This window comes from Alligator sinensis, unplaced genomic scaffold (genome assembly GCF_000455745.1).
Source record: "Alligator sinensis unplaced genomic scaffold, ASM45574v1 scaffold215_1, whole genome shotgun sequence".
Taxonomy (NCBI): Eukaryota; Metazoa; Chordata; order Crocodylia; family Alligatoridae; genus Alligator; species Alligator sinensis.
In genome coordinates, this window is record NW_005842259.1 from 1,633,513 (window position 1) to 1,648,095 (window position 14,583).

A 14,583-nucleotide genomic window follows, 5' to 3' on the forward strand; every position below is an offset into this window, starting at 1 on the left:
AATAAATAAAAGGCATCAAACTTACTATGAAGTAGGTGTCCCACAAAGTTCAGTGGGAGAAGCCTCCAAGCTTATTATAGTGCTAGTAAAAAAAAAAAAAAAAAAAAAAAAATTATGACCCATATGTGGTTTATGGTCCAAAGCCACATACACTTCCCAGTGTTATCAGGAAATTCTCTCACTGCAAAGGGATATCCCTTACATTACTGCTTTGTACTGAAGCAATCCAGTACTGTAGACTTTTGAACTATATTTTCAGAAATTCATCTAACATGGATTCTACCTCACATCTGTCTGGTCTTTTTGCGGGCTGCTGTATAAAGATGACCCAACTCCACACTAAAATACCTCTTTAGAAAAAGAAAAAAAAACTGCCTTGACTACAGTATTATCTTGCTGAAAGACTGGCAACAGTTCCTGTATGACAAAGCCATTAGTCACCACACTCTCTTGGCTAGATTCAGTTTCAATATCAGATCTGGTTTGGGTAAGTCAAAAGTATACTGAAAAAAGCAAAACACCTTTCTGATCCTTAAAATTCATCATCAAGCAGAGGAAAAAAAAGTTAAAATGATTTGCTCTATCTCCAGTACAGGTTTCAAAAACATTCAGCAAAAAATGTTAACAACATGCTTTTGAATTCTAGTCTACACCAACTCTAAATGGTTCAAAAGGACAGAAACCAAGGCATCCAAGACATAGTTCCATAATACAATTCCAAAGGCTACAGGGAACTGGTACCTGGAGTTGAATCTGGTAGCTCTATTAAAAATATATAAAACCTCTCCCAAACAACAAAAATCACTCCATGGACAGTCCTCACAAAGCTTGCCACTAATCTTACTTAAGATGAGGAAGATAGCCATATCCACTGAGAGGGCTAAATGTTCCCTCCCCACTCCTCTCTCATCCATTGACTACAGCTACATTCATTTCCCCCCACCCCACCCCACCCACCCACACACCTGTCTCACTTACTGACTACCTCAATTTACATGTTAACTGACTGGCTTTCTTGCATACTACTGACCTCTGGATGCTTTACTAACTCCATCCAGGAAGAACACAGACCATCTGCAGACACTTCCTTAGCCAGATGAAGGGTATTTGTACTCAAACGTGTGCAAAGAAGAATTTTTCCAACTATCTGAGTTGGTCTAATAAAATATATCGGATTTACCTAAAGAGCCTTGTCTGCCTGTGTCCTTAGACCAACACAGCTACAACCTACACCCTTATTCTATTTCTATTCCTTTTCCCTTTAATCACACAAAAAGGGAATTACTGTGCAGAGTTAAAAATATTCAGTCATCATTCCACATTTAGATAGACCTGCACCTTTACAAATTGTTCTAACTTGCTTCAGTGTAAGAAGATGAGATGCTAGCCTAGAAACCTTCAAGCAGAGGAATTTCTGGCATCTGGGCTGGAGTTGGCACCATCCCATTTTCTTTTGTTCTTATGAAAGGAACCATATTATGCAAAAGTTAAAAAAAAAAAAAAAAGGCAGTGGACAAAAGGAATGCATAGTCCCTGGATCACAGAAGGGGGCCTTTCAGACCTGACACAGGATCTCCTTACTAACAGCACTGTTTGCTTCTATAGGACCCCTCCTGTTGGAACCTTCAAACAGATCCTTGCAAGAGACTTGGACATCATTATTAGTTCTCCCCTCAACAACTTCCTTCCTCAAGGTCTTAGACAAGGACTTGACAAGCCATACAGGCAGACTCAAGATAATGTAATTATGTCATACTACATACACAGGTCCTCATGTAAGTCACAGCTGGTATCACCTGAAAAAAAAAGAAGTTATCAACGCTACGAAGAGCAAGAGTCAGCAAATCTCCTTTACTTTATCTGGTTAAGAGTCAGGGCAGCCATATCTTATTGCTCTCTACATCACTCAACAGTTCATCTAAAAACAAGTACAAAGATCAGAGTCCTAAAGTACTCTGAGATGACGCCATGTGGTCTGCCTCAAGAGTGATATTTCTAATCATACCCATAATCCTGTTGTTCACTTGAGTGGTTAAGGAACATGGAAGTTCTAGGGAAAATTACATTCAAAAGAGCACGAGTAGAAACCTCATTCTGGAGTTGTATTTTTGGCTTTCACTATTTCCTGAATGTGGAGTGGATACTGAGGATCCACTGAGGATAATTTTTTTTGTACTCACTGGATAGAGTTTATGCCCATCCCCCAATATGTAGGGACCTACCTAAGTCGCAGTGAGACAAAGGGTTTCTTGCGGCCCACTCTCAGCATGCAGAGCTGATTTTATAGGCATTTCACTGCAGCTCTGCCCCTTGCTGGAGGGCACCTTCACTGAGGCTACATCACTACTTTTTTTAGGTTGATTTTGTAGGAAATCGCAGCCAAGGCACAGACAATGCTGTTTTTCATAATTTCCATACATCAAAGGACAATCCTAAACAGAATTAATAGAACTCTTAGTTAGATTTCCTATTTTATCTAATTCTGAAATCAAATTCTTCCTCAAACATTCTTTTTGACATCTGAATGGTATCCAGCAAGAATGACTGTTTATGGATAAACTAATTAGACATTACTCATTCACCCAATCCCTGGGACTCTAACATTTCACGAGAGCCAACTGGGCTCATGGCTGAGCTAAGGGAATATTTTTCTAACTACTGTCAGATCTCCAGTGGTCGAAACAGGCCGAGCTTAGAAGAGGATCCTCATCTAGGATGCAGCAATTCATCATGGGTGAAGTACAGAAGTGCTGCCTCTTCCGAGTAAGTTATTCATGTCACTGGTGGGGGGCCTCAGCATCCCCTATTGCTTCCACTAACCAGTAGCTCCTGGGTCATGGAGAATGAAGATCAACTAGTCACTATTTTCTAGGTATCTACTGGCATAGCATGGAAATACTGGTGCATCAAGAAGGTAGAAATAATAAAATTGGCAAGTGAACCACCCCCTGACAATACTTCTCACTTAGGAATACGTAGGAGGGGAAAGTAACAAGAATTAGAAACAGAAGGAAAAAAGCTTAGCAACATATTCTGGCATCTCTAAAACATAACAGGCTAATGGCCACCAAATGTTCTTTCCACCTCCTGGAGACAGGAAACTGGAGAGCAACAGCATACAGAGAAGGGCAGCCAAAATAATCAGGGACACAGAGCAGCTGTCATACCAGGAGACTAAAAAGGCTAGGACTCCTCAGTTTGTAAGAGGAGGGTGTGTGTGTGTGTGTGTGGGGGGGGGGTGCACGTGTGTGTGTGTGGGGCAGGGGGAGGAGCGGTTATGGTAGAGGCCTATAAAATCATGAAAGGTGTGGACCAAGTGAATAGAGGGGTGGGCTGCACTGCCCTGCTGTCTGCCCCAAGGTACCCGTGCAGTCGCCGCCAGCACAGAGCTGATGCCAGAGCTGTAGAGACCGGTGCAGCTGTTTGCAGCCTGCCTGCTGCTTGCTGCAGCTGCCCAGAGCCCGGGCTGGCTATAAACAGCTGCGCCGGGCTCCAGAGCTCACCACCTCCTTGCTGGGAGCGGGGGAGAGCCCGGCTGCCTCAGGCCCCTCCCCCACCGCTTGCTGCAACACATGGGTGCACGTGCCGGTACAGAGCTGATGCCAGGGCTATGGACCCCGGCAGAGCTGTTTGGAGCCTCCCGGCCCTAGGTAGCTGCTGCCAGCCACAGTGCCCGGGCTGCTCCCACCAGACAGCCTGGGCTCCAGCAGCTACCCGGAGATGGGGCTGGCCGTGGCATGCCAAGCAAAACGGCCTCACATGCCATGCTCGGCATGCGTGCCAGGGGTTGCCGACCCCTGCTCTATAGTATCTGGTTGTGCCACTGTCAGAGACAGAACACTGAGCTAGATGGACCATTAGTCTGACCCAGTATGGCACTTCTTATGTAGATAAATAATTATTTTCAGAATTAGGACATTACTACCGAAATGTCCTCAGAGAACACATTGGCCACATGGATGAGAAAAATCATTATCTTACCAGCTCTAAAACTGTAAAGGAAAGATAAAACTGTTGGGATCTTTAAAAGCCATGGTGTTTGTGAGGTGAGCTGGGCATGCTGGTGCGCTCCCCTGGTTGGAAGCCCTTGTCAGAAAACTGGGGCTTCCAGCCATGAGAGTGCATGGTGGGCTGCTCCTGTAGCTGGAATCCAAACTTGCTACTTGCCAGTGCAGGGGAAGCCAGGATCAGGCTCTTCCTGCACCAGCAATCCAGTGCAATGGGATCAGTGCAGGATCCCACAGCTGTGCTTCCTGTCATGTACATGTGGTATGGCAGGAAGCACAAGTGTTGAGATTCTGCATTGGATCCCATCGCACTTTCATTTTACAGTCTGTCAGAGGCCTGAATTGCCCACTGGAGCTCACAGGCTAATAGTAGGAGCTACCAGGATATTCATATTGCTCCAATATGAGCTAGGGCTGACCAAGTGACTCTAGTACACATAAAGGGAAAACTAGGAGAGAAATTAGTAAACTTACCCATCTGCAGATTCTAGCCACTTAAATGATCTAACAACATAAGATGGCTGAGTGTAGGTACTCAACTGCTTTACTACAAAGCCACTGGAGATGCAGTAAAAGATGGGGATGGTGAGAACATACATCCTAAGAGTGGGGAAGGACAAGCAAAAAACAGAAGGCCTATCTGCACTTGTTAGATGACTCTGCTGCATCCCAAAGGTAAGTGAAGACAGAAATAGGATGACAACATGGTGGGCTGTGGATAGCTACACACTTACTCTCATAAAAAACCCAGATCGCTGACAGAAACGAGCAGTTTGGTGATACAATCAGACCACTTTGCTGCATCTCCAAGAAAAAGCTTGTGGAAAATAGAGTTAAATGACAAAAATGACAATCTTGTTTAGATCATCTTGACACACAATGTGGAAGCCAGAATGAGAAATAAATCAACACAGAGAAACATCAGACTGCTCTGCAAAAATTGTAACTGGTTCCAAATGCCTGAGTTCTAAGTCATTTGAGATATGTTTCTTCCTAAAAATCAGCAGAAGTCCAACTTTGGTTTCAGTGCCACCTATGAAATGAGGGAGGCAGAAAGAAAATATCTTGAGGGGAAAAAAGTTTAGAGGCAACAAGTAGAGAGGAAATGACCTCAGAAACCAGTCACCCTTGCAACAAATGGGGCACTCCCCCCCCAAGAAAACAAACACACGCCTGTCACCGTGGCAAGCAGAGGGTTTCGTACTTTGTGCACTGCATGCTCCTGACTCAGCTGCTCTTCAAAACACACTCCTAAACTTTATAATTCCTCCCCATCAGGTAAGAAAAGAAAAAAAGAACAGTGCTGTGAGTCTCCACAATGCCATGCCTCGACGCTAAATTTCTTCCCAAACAGTTAAAAATGTTTCTGCCGCACTACTGGAGAAAAGAGAAGGGTTGTGGAACCAGTCTATGTGCAGAAGCCCTTTAATCTTGAATGGACTTGCCACATACCTTTTCCCCGAAGTTATGGTATTGTGGGCTCCAGTCTCCAAAGATACTCTCCTTTCCATGAGAGACAGAAATTAAATAAAAATAAAAAACCCTTAATCGCTGCAGACAGAAAAGAAAAAAGCCATACAAGGGGATCCCGCCCCCCAGACAGGAGTTAGATGTCTAAGCAGTATTATAAATAGCTTCCCCTGCTGACATGACACCAAAAAAGCTAGGAGTGATAGAGAAGGAACCTCCATGTAGGAAAATGATGTCAGTCATAATAAGCCACAGAGAAACAGGTACCCACAAATGAGAATGTAATGTTTCCATCTACTGATGAGATGTACTGCCAAAATATTTCACAGTCTTGTGGTCCTAACTAATTGTTACGAAGGATTACCTGGTGACCTGTAATGTTTTTCACTATTCTTGATTAAGATACCACAGCTATATTTCCCTTATGTTGACCTTGTGATCGTCCATGCTTGTGAAGGCTAAACTTCCATGTCATGGAAGTTTACCTAGAAGTTCCAGATAAAATGCCTACAAAGTTGTGCAGACTGGCAAGATCACCACCTGTGTTCAGGTCTCTACAATGATTTGCCACTTGCAGATGTTGGAAATTTAAAGCCTTGAATATTCAGGGACAGAGATCTGATAGTTGGATTTTTACTTCAAGCCCAGTTAAGCAGGAAGAAAAGATTGGGTGAGACCCTAACATTTCAGCACAATATAATTGGGGTTTTCAAACAAGCTTTAAAGAAACAGAATCTAACTCCCACTAAATTTCCAGGTTCCTTAGCCTTCTTTGAAAATCTCGTTATACCTTCTTGAAGCAGAGCTCTTTCATTTAAGGGCTACTCAAAGAGTGGGGAAGAACAGATAAAAAAATCTACCTTTAAAATTCTCACACAGTGGTAGCCCATCATAATCAGCTTTGTCTTTCAGAGCTTGGTAAAACCCACTTAAAATAAATACTGTTTAATTTTTCTTATGTATTTTCATACTTTTGTACAGATAGAAGCTATTACTGGAGACTCAGACCACTTCAAATTTAATTCAATACTTCACTAACTAGTCATTCCCATCAATCAATGAAATGCTGCGACCTCCACAGTAAAATACGACAGCTTAGTTCCAAACCTCAGCAAAACAAGGAAGTAAGGAATATTCTGGATTAGGGCAAAAAAGTAGCAAAGTTACTTCTTCCAATCCATAGAAAGTTGTTTATTTTTTAAATAAAATGATGATGGGTTCATCTTAAGAATCACTTTGTCCTTATGGAAAATATACAAATGATGGCCCCTTGAGAATGGTCCAAGTCCTAAAACCTTGTTAGCAGAGGAAACTGCCACTAGAAAACTGCTTGAGAACTAGAAATTCGGCCAACACAGGAGAGTAGATGTTCAAGCAATTGTTTTGTTGATTAAATTCAGCCTCCAAGATGTAAACATGCATTACAGGAGAATTAAAATGCATTGCTGCTTTACAATCTAATGCGGTGATGTCAAAAGTTTTAATTCCTACTAATTCAGGACACCTGCTATGGAAGCAAACTGCTTCTCAGCATATGAGACTTAGCACCAGTCAAGGGTTTTTTTGTCACAATTTCTTCCCAATAAGAAAACAACATTTTGGGGTTCTTAGATTAAAATCAGCTCATTCCACAGTCCACACAAAAAACTAGCATACTGAGGAGTAGAATCAGGATTTTTAGGGATGTCTGATGATCAGTTATTTAAGGAAAGAATCTTCTGTTATTCTCGCTTCCAAGATGAGCAGCTTGTCCTTCTCAGTCCTTAGAAGCATGCCTAAACATACAAATAGAAAAGAGTGACCATTCTCAGACATGTTCACCATAAACCCATGATCCTATACGAGAACTGAGTCCCGGAATGCCATTTCATTCAGCAAGGACCTGATAAAAACAGAGACATTACAGGGATCAATTTATATTCTTCTCATGGCTGAAGTAGGCCACTGACATCCCCAGGATCTTTCTAAAAATTACAAAGGAAGTTGCTAATTCTGACATATGACAACACTGCATTGATAATTCTTACTACTATATTGAAGCACAGACATTTTCAGTGACTCTTGTAAGGAAGGCCTCCTTGAGGCCCAGGGCAATTGTGATAACTTTAAGCAACAGAAATATAACATCAGATTTTATTTTTTCCATCTAACTCACACTGGGAGAATCTCCTGAGGGACTTGAGATCAAAGATAGCACTCTTAATCCCATTCTTTGTAGAGCATCATACTAAACTTCAAGGAAAATGTCTTCATATGTGGACACATTTCTAAAACTTCTCAACAGAATAAAATATTATCTTGAAAATATAGCCAAACTTTTCTTCAGATTTTTATTTTGTTGAGCCAGACCCAGTTGGTCATACCTTTGAAAGCTTAAAAAAAATAAAAAAAGTCACACTAATAAAACAGAAAACCATTGCAGAGGCTCTCAGGGCTCAGAGATCTTTCTTAGGAGACTCACTGATTCGTCTGTTACTGACTTTTCCACTAAAAACTCAATTTGAAGGAATTAAGCATCTGTGACCAGGCATCCATCTTTAGCAGAATGACCAAACCTTTACCACAGACCTGAAGAATCAGAAACTCTGTTAAGTCTTTTCGGCTCATCTTGGTTAGTTCTTCCAAAGTTGGGTGCAATGGGATATAATTGTCCTGCTTTACCTAGAAAACATTTGCAAGTCAGTTTCCTGATTTTCTCTGGGTAGCTCCCAGGGTGTCTCAGGAAGCATTTTCTATGCATTTAACCTTTTATAGCCAGTCAACTACTTGAGTGGGAAAGACTCTTGGATTTTTTCTATTATTTCTCCATTTATTCCTGCCAGTGTTAGTCACTGACTTCCACCCTTTGAAGTCCCCTTTACAATTCTGGCGAGCAGGGTAGGAGAATAAGGACTAGGTTATGTTTCAATCCTGTTCCTGCTGCTGAAGGACTTTCAAAATCATCTCTTCAGGCGGCAGGAAGCAGAGGCCGAGCTCTGAGAAGTCAGGAAGGAATGTTGGTGTTTCCTTGGTCTGAAATGGCTCTACAGGCATGTGGTCCACCTGTGTGCCAAGACTGAAAGGGAGCTGCTCCCCTGGCTTCCCTTGTGCCCACTAAAGTAAGGGTAGCAGTGATCCCCACAGACCTATTATTAGGGGAGGAGCTGGATGGCCATTTGACACCAAGTTGTCTATACCAAAGCTGAAAGGACTGAAAGAATTAAACTGACCATCTGCTGAGGCTGAAGCAGTGACAGCAACAGCCATTGCTGTTGCTATTCCCATGGGAGGCTCAGGCATTGTTAGGAGTCTTTTTGTACCACCTTCTTTCTGGAAAGCTGAATAAACTGGAAGTGTCCTCTCCAACCCAGTTCTCTGGGCTGGTGCTCTTGCTTGCTAATGGGGGCTAGGTCCCATATTCAGATAGGTACAAGGAGTCTGGGCCCAAATCTCTATCTCTGGGTGAAGAGTCTGCAAGCTTGCTTGCTATTCAATAGTCTGGTTTTAATGCCTCTCGGTAAAATTTTGAATGTACTGACTGCTTTCTTCTCTCTCTCTCTCCTCTCTGCCCTAAACCATGGGAAGACAGAAAAACAGGAGGCTTCAATAGTAGTCATAGCTACCATGCCTTCAACCCCAAGTCTAGAAAACAGCTCAGAAATCCCTGGCTGAAGACAAGAATAACTATTCCCCCTTCTCCCCCCAATTGGTCAAGTCCTCATTATTTGACAGTTCTGCACTGAAAGACTGCTACACCAGCGAGAACCCTGGGTCTGCCCTCTCTATAAAGAATGGAGGTAGAGAAATCTGGTGCTTTCCACAGAAGGGTAGTCTGGGCATTAACCTGAGTGCTAATATTTGCTCTGCCTTCAAACAAGGAAGGAGTGAAACCTCCAAAGCAGGGACCCTTATGGGAGTTGGGGAAAAGGGGATGGAAATCCAGACAGTAGCAGGAAGTGATTAAACAGAAGATAACCATAACCAACAAGGATTTTTTGAGGAACATGTCAAATCCCTTGAGTATACCACTCAAGTTCAGTCTCTCAGCAACGAATGTCAGTACACAGGCTGTAAAAGAGAACACTGCCACTATCCAAGGGTCAGTTTGTAATTGACAAAAGCCAATAAATATTGAGTTCAACAACCACATGCTTAATTTATGTGAAGGATTTTAAAAAGGCCAATTATCCCTCTTTAGAAAAGGTGTTTCAATTAAAATCAGTCAGGTCTATAGATTGAACTGCTAATGGCAGATTTCTAAAGAAACATTTTATACACATTCGATAACCAAGGTCAAACAGTCTAATAAGCAACTCTCCCCTCCACTCCAACTACAACAGTCATACAAGGTTATCTTGTATTATACTTTGCACAACTGCAGCTTTAAAAAAAATAATCAGGAACTTAAAGATATTGGCTGCTTGCAGACAGGGAAAACCTCCCCCCAAAACCTGGCACTTTACTTTAAGTTCAACATACTCCTGCTGATACCGAGCTGAGCGCATTCCCAGAAGAGGCAGCACATTAGCTGCACCTGGTTTTCCCAATGTCTGTATAGAGTAGGTGCTTTAGTGGGGCTTTCTGGCACTTTTATCTAATAGCTGATTCAATCACCTTTAGTTAAGTGCCCTAAAAGCCCACTGAAATGTCCTATCTAGACAGATACTGCGGAGCCAAATCAAAGTACAGTAACATGCTGCTGCTTCTGGTAAAGTGTGTTTTTTCCACATCTATCAGTGCCCACTAAGCTCAGTGTTTCTGTATGATACTTTGAAACCACATCAGCCTATTTTCTAATAGCAAACACAAACTGACATATTTCTGGCACTTGCATACATTCTTTGCACCCGCGTGGCCAAACTGTAGCACATGTGGCATGGGCAGCCTCTGTGTGGCACACAGTAGGGAAGGGAAGGGAAGGGAAGGGAAGGGAGAAGCAGCACAGTGGCAGATAGGGCAGGAAGCACGAAGAAGAGCAGCAAATGGGACAAAGAAGCCCAGGGAAGGAAGCAGAAAGTAGAGCACCAGACTAGGAAAGGACCACTGGGCAGGAAGCAGGGCAGCAGACTGGGCAAGGGAAAGGGATCAGAGCAACACTTGGGGAGGATACAAGGCAAATTTTTGGCACAACTGCAAAAAGGTTACCCCCCACAACGGCTTTATATGCTGACTTTTGTTTCCTAAAATTTCCAGATGCAGCACGGACTGGGGGGGGAATGATACACAATTCATAGAAAAAAAAATAACTTCCCCAATAAAATCACTGTATGAAATAAGTTAGTTCCATGGTCCAACAGTTTTGATGGTGTTCCAAGGTACTCTTGTAAAATACATATTTCAGTAAGTTGTACATTCCCTGTCAAATTAAAATGAATGGCAGGATTCAACCTCACTACAGAAACAGAGTTTAAGCCATTCAGTTACAGAAGCCTGCTAGTTGTGGTCTATTATGTGAAGAATAAACTCCAGTGAAATACATTTCATGTGTATTCATTAGTACACAAGAACTACTGCTCCTATTGAAAACAACCTCTTAAGTGCTTGTTCTCTGTATTTCCATATTCCACTAGCAAACCTTATTCATCTTCTACAAATACCCATTTGAGGCTCCTTTACCAAACTATAATCTACTACTCTTAGTTAAGTAGACCCAAATTTCATTTCAAACTAACCGGGAGGACAACAAAGTTGCATATGCTTTGTGCAAGCATTAACTGCTACAAGGTAGTAGTTCCAGAATATATATTACAAAAAAAGGGGAAAAAAGGGGGGAAAAAAAGGTTGAGCAGCATTTTAAAAATCAGAGCAACACTTTCTGGAGTAATAAGAATGAAAGTTATTGACCTGATAATTAAAATACCTTGTTGCTATCATTAACTTTAACACTTTTTTGATCTGGCAACAGGAATTAAAACAATAAGCAGCAAACTTCTGCCTTGGCCAAATTCCATTTACCTAGCTAGATGAAGAATTGAGATGGTGGGTAAAACAAGAAATCCACATGGCCAATCCAGCAAGGGGCGAAAAAGCTGTCTCCAACAGGTTGCTGCTGCAATTATTGTACAGAGCTTGATAACATGAATAGCCTTGTCTTTCAGTTGTGGTAGGTACAAAGTTGCAGCTTTCAATTTGTACAGAAAGGAAGTTCCTTAGAGCAGGTCTGCCACTTTGTTCTGTTTTACAACCCTTAGTACAATGGGACATGCATCTCAGAAGGGTTTGTGGACACTGCCATAATACAAAAAAAGTTAATTTAACACCAGTTTCTGCCCACCAATCTTGAATGCTTTCTCCAGTCAAGAGAGCTCAGAGAACATGGGAGATAAAATCATAGAAACACAGAAAACTGTTGCAAAGGAACTGAAATCTCTAGTTAGAGATCAGCTCAGCTGTGAAGGAATTCTAGCCTCTAAGCACAATAAATAAGGCAGCATAAAAAAACAGATTGTACTACCTTGATGTATCCAACATAACATGTTTCCATGCTATTCATCACAAGAACACACTTCATTTCGCTAAGTTCAATAATGTGAGAAATAATTTAGAAGTTAAGAACTTAAATCCCCATTTTTACTTTTTAATTCTGCTTCATTTCAGAAACTTTGTGCATGTTTCAACTGGCAGAAGCTTACGATTACTGTTCAACTTATTCTGAACAGAAAAAGGTAGCAATTATTTTGAAAAGCATGGCTCATTTCCATAATGGAAAGGAATGCACCTGCTCAAAACTAAAACTTCCCCAAGTTCACATTCGCTACGCAAGAAACAATTTATCTTGCTACAAAGACAGCTGCTTGCATTGCCAAGTCACCAAAAAGCTAAGGCCACTACCATTAAGATAATACAGTTCCCCGTGTAAGCTACCAGGGGGTGTATTAAATGTTGGTGAAATGAAAATTCTCTTTTAAATTAAGTGAAATAGAATCAGGTGTGAAATGTTTCTACTTTCCAGCTATGTCAAAGTTTCATGGTTTTCCTACTCTTTACAAAGAGGTAAATCAAAAGTTAAGGTTACTAGCTCAACATTGCTACTGAATGCAGTGAAGAAATTATCTAAGACACTCCTAGGGCCTGTGCGGCTGTAATGTCATAAGCACAGAGCTACAGATTCCTTGCCCCACCAAAAGAAAGGGTTAGGGATTTCATATAAAAAAGTGATTTTGAAAAAGACATTTTCTCTTCCCTTCTACTTTCCTAATGGAAATGTCATCTTTTATTTTTTTTAAATCAAGCTGTTCTCTCTTTTAAGCCACACAGTGCCAATATCTAAGAGATCCATCCTGAAAAGAACATTTTGTTTACAGTTCCTGCTCCTTTCTACAAATATATTTTAAATAAAATAAAGTTCGCATTTCAGAAAAACATCAATCTACCACATGGACACCAAAAGGAAAGCCTTTGTTTTGTTGCATTTCAAATGGCTTCAACAGACAAGCTTCATGTGCACATTTCTACTCGTAAAACCAAGGGCATTTCAGCTCTGAGTTCTGAGAGTCATTAAACTTTTTACCACAAACTGCAATTAAACCTCTGCAGAATATGCACAAACTTTTCAGGTTCTAAACATAAACGCAAGTCTGCACACTGATTTCTCAGCTTTAGCCACTATTAAAATATGGATATGTAAGGAACCAAGATGGCGAGCACCCCAAGAACCACCAATGTTTCAAGTACCTTTAAACAAGAGTGCTTCACACCATTTACTATGGTAAGGCCCTTTTTAAATAAATGTGTGACTCACTGTTTGTTTTCTTCACCAGGAGGTGGAGTCTTGCCATGCCCTTCCATTACAAAATCCTCATGTTCCATCTGCAAAGGCAAGCATTGCAGGTCAGAAATTGGTGGAGCAAAAAGCATGTCACCCTAGTGAGTGGCCTTTTTCCACACACACACACACACACACACACACACACACACACACACACACACACACACACACACCCTTGATGTAGCCACTGTATTTTAGTGACTGGTCCAGAACAGACCTTGTAGTTTCTAAACACTGATCACCCGATTGTTGTGGTATCATTCTACAACAGTTTCCAGAATGCATGTGTGCATAAAAGAAAAAAGGCTTCCAAGGAAGAAAGAATGGCTTAACAGCTAAGAAACAAAAATAGGCATCAGGAGAGATCTGCATGCTGTACCTGGCTCTGTTGTAGACTTCCTGGGTCACCTTTAGCAAACACTTCATTTCCACTTCAGCTTTTGTAGGTGTAAAATGGGAATTAAAACAAAAAAAACTTACCCATCTCACAACATCTTCAACATCTTTGAGGATATATTTACATTTGTAAAGGGCTTCAGGATCCATGTATGGAAGGTGTAAAAGCACAGACCATACTTTGTGAAAATGGCTGTATGGAAAAGGCTCACTTGCTCCACACATGCACATCACCTCATAGCATAGTTATCAGAAGAAAAAAAAAGCCTGAAGTCTGCTTCAAACAAACACTGTTCCACTGACAGAATAAGGATGGCATTTCCTCTCATGATAGAAAAATCAATGGAAACTAGGAAGTTTCTTATTTATCTTATTCTTCTGCACAATTCCAGTATAATTTTAAGTAATTTCTTTGGCTAAAATGTCAGAGACTAAAACCACTCCTAGTAATTAGCAACGGACTCATCATTCTTGACTTTCCTCAGCTAGAATTTCCTGCACAGGTAGCAAAAGTATTCCCCTTATGTGAATGCTCCACACACGCACTTAATATTTTCCATCTAAAACAAACAAGAGAGGAAAGAAGAGAACACATACAAGTACGCAGCATTAGTATCCCTGTAAACACCAAGTGAAATAAGCAAGCGAGCCACACTGCAATGCTTCACACAACTTGTAGATACCAGAACCAGATACAGAGCATCTGAATTAATTTTGCAAACAACCATGACTTTAACCAAGGCATCTCTATATCCTTGTCTAGAAATTAAAATGTATCGCTAGTCACATTTAGCATCTTCTAACACCTAGCATTAAATATGTGAGGTTAGACAGGATGAAGGGACACCATCAGACCTGTTTCAGAAGTCCTGTGACAGAAGATAAAGAAAGCATCTGGGAGGAAAGAGATGTCATTAAGAATGTATTTATACAGTGTCTTTTATACAGTAGAAATTCATTCCT

The 14,583-nt window shown here is 41.3% G+C and overlaps 1 protein-coding gene across 16 annotated transcripts in view; it reads right to left on the reverse strand.

Annotated features, from left to right (window-relative positions):
* TNRC6B (trinucleotide repeat containing 6B) overlaps positions 1 to 14,583 on the reverse strand; it is a 188,975-nt gene that overhangs the window by 107,035 nt on the left and 67,357 nt on the right. For 13 of the 16 annotated variants that reach the window (XR_003095021.1, XM_025208905.1, XM_025208907.1 and 10 more), the window contains one exon: positions 13,198 to 13,265. The exons of the other annotated variants lie outside the window; for them this stretch is intronic. The gene's annotated coding sequence lies outside the window, so the exon portion shown is untranslated. The remainder of the gene's footprint in view (positions 1 to 13,197; positions 13,266 to 14,583) is intronic. 16 annotated transcript variants of the gene reach the window in all.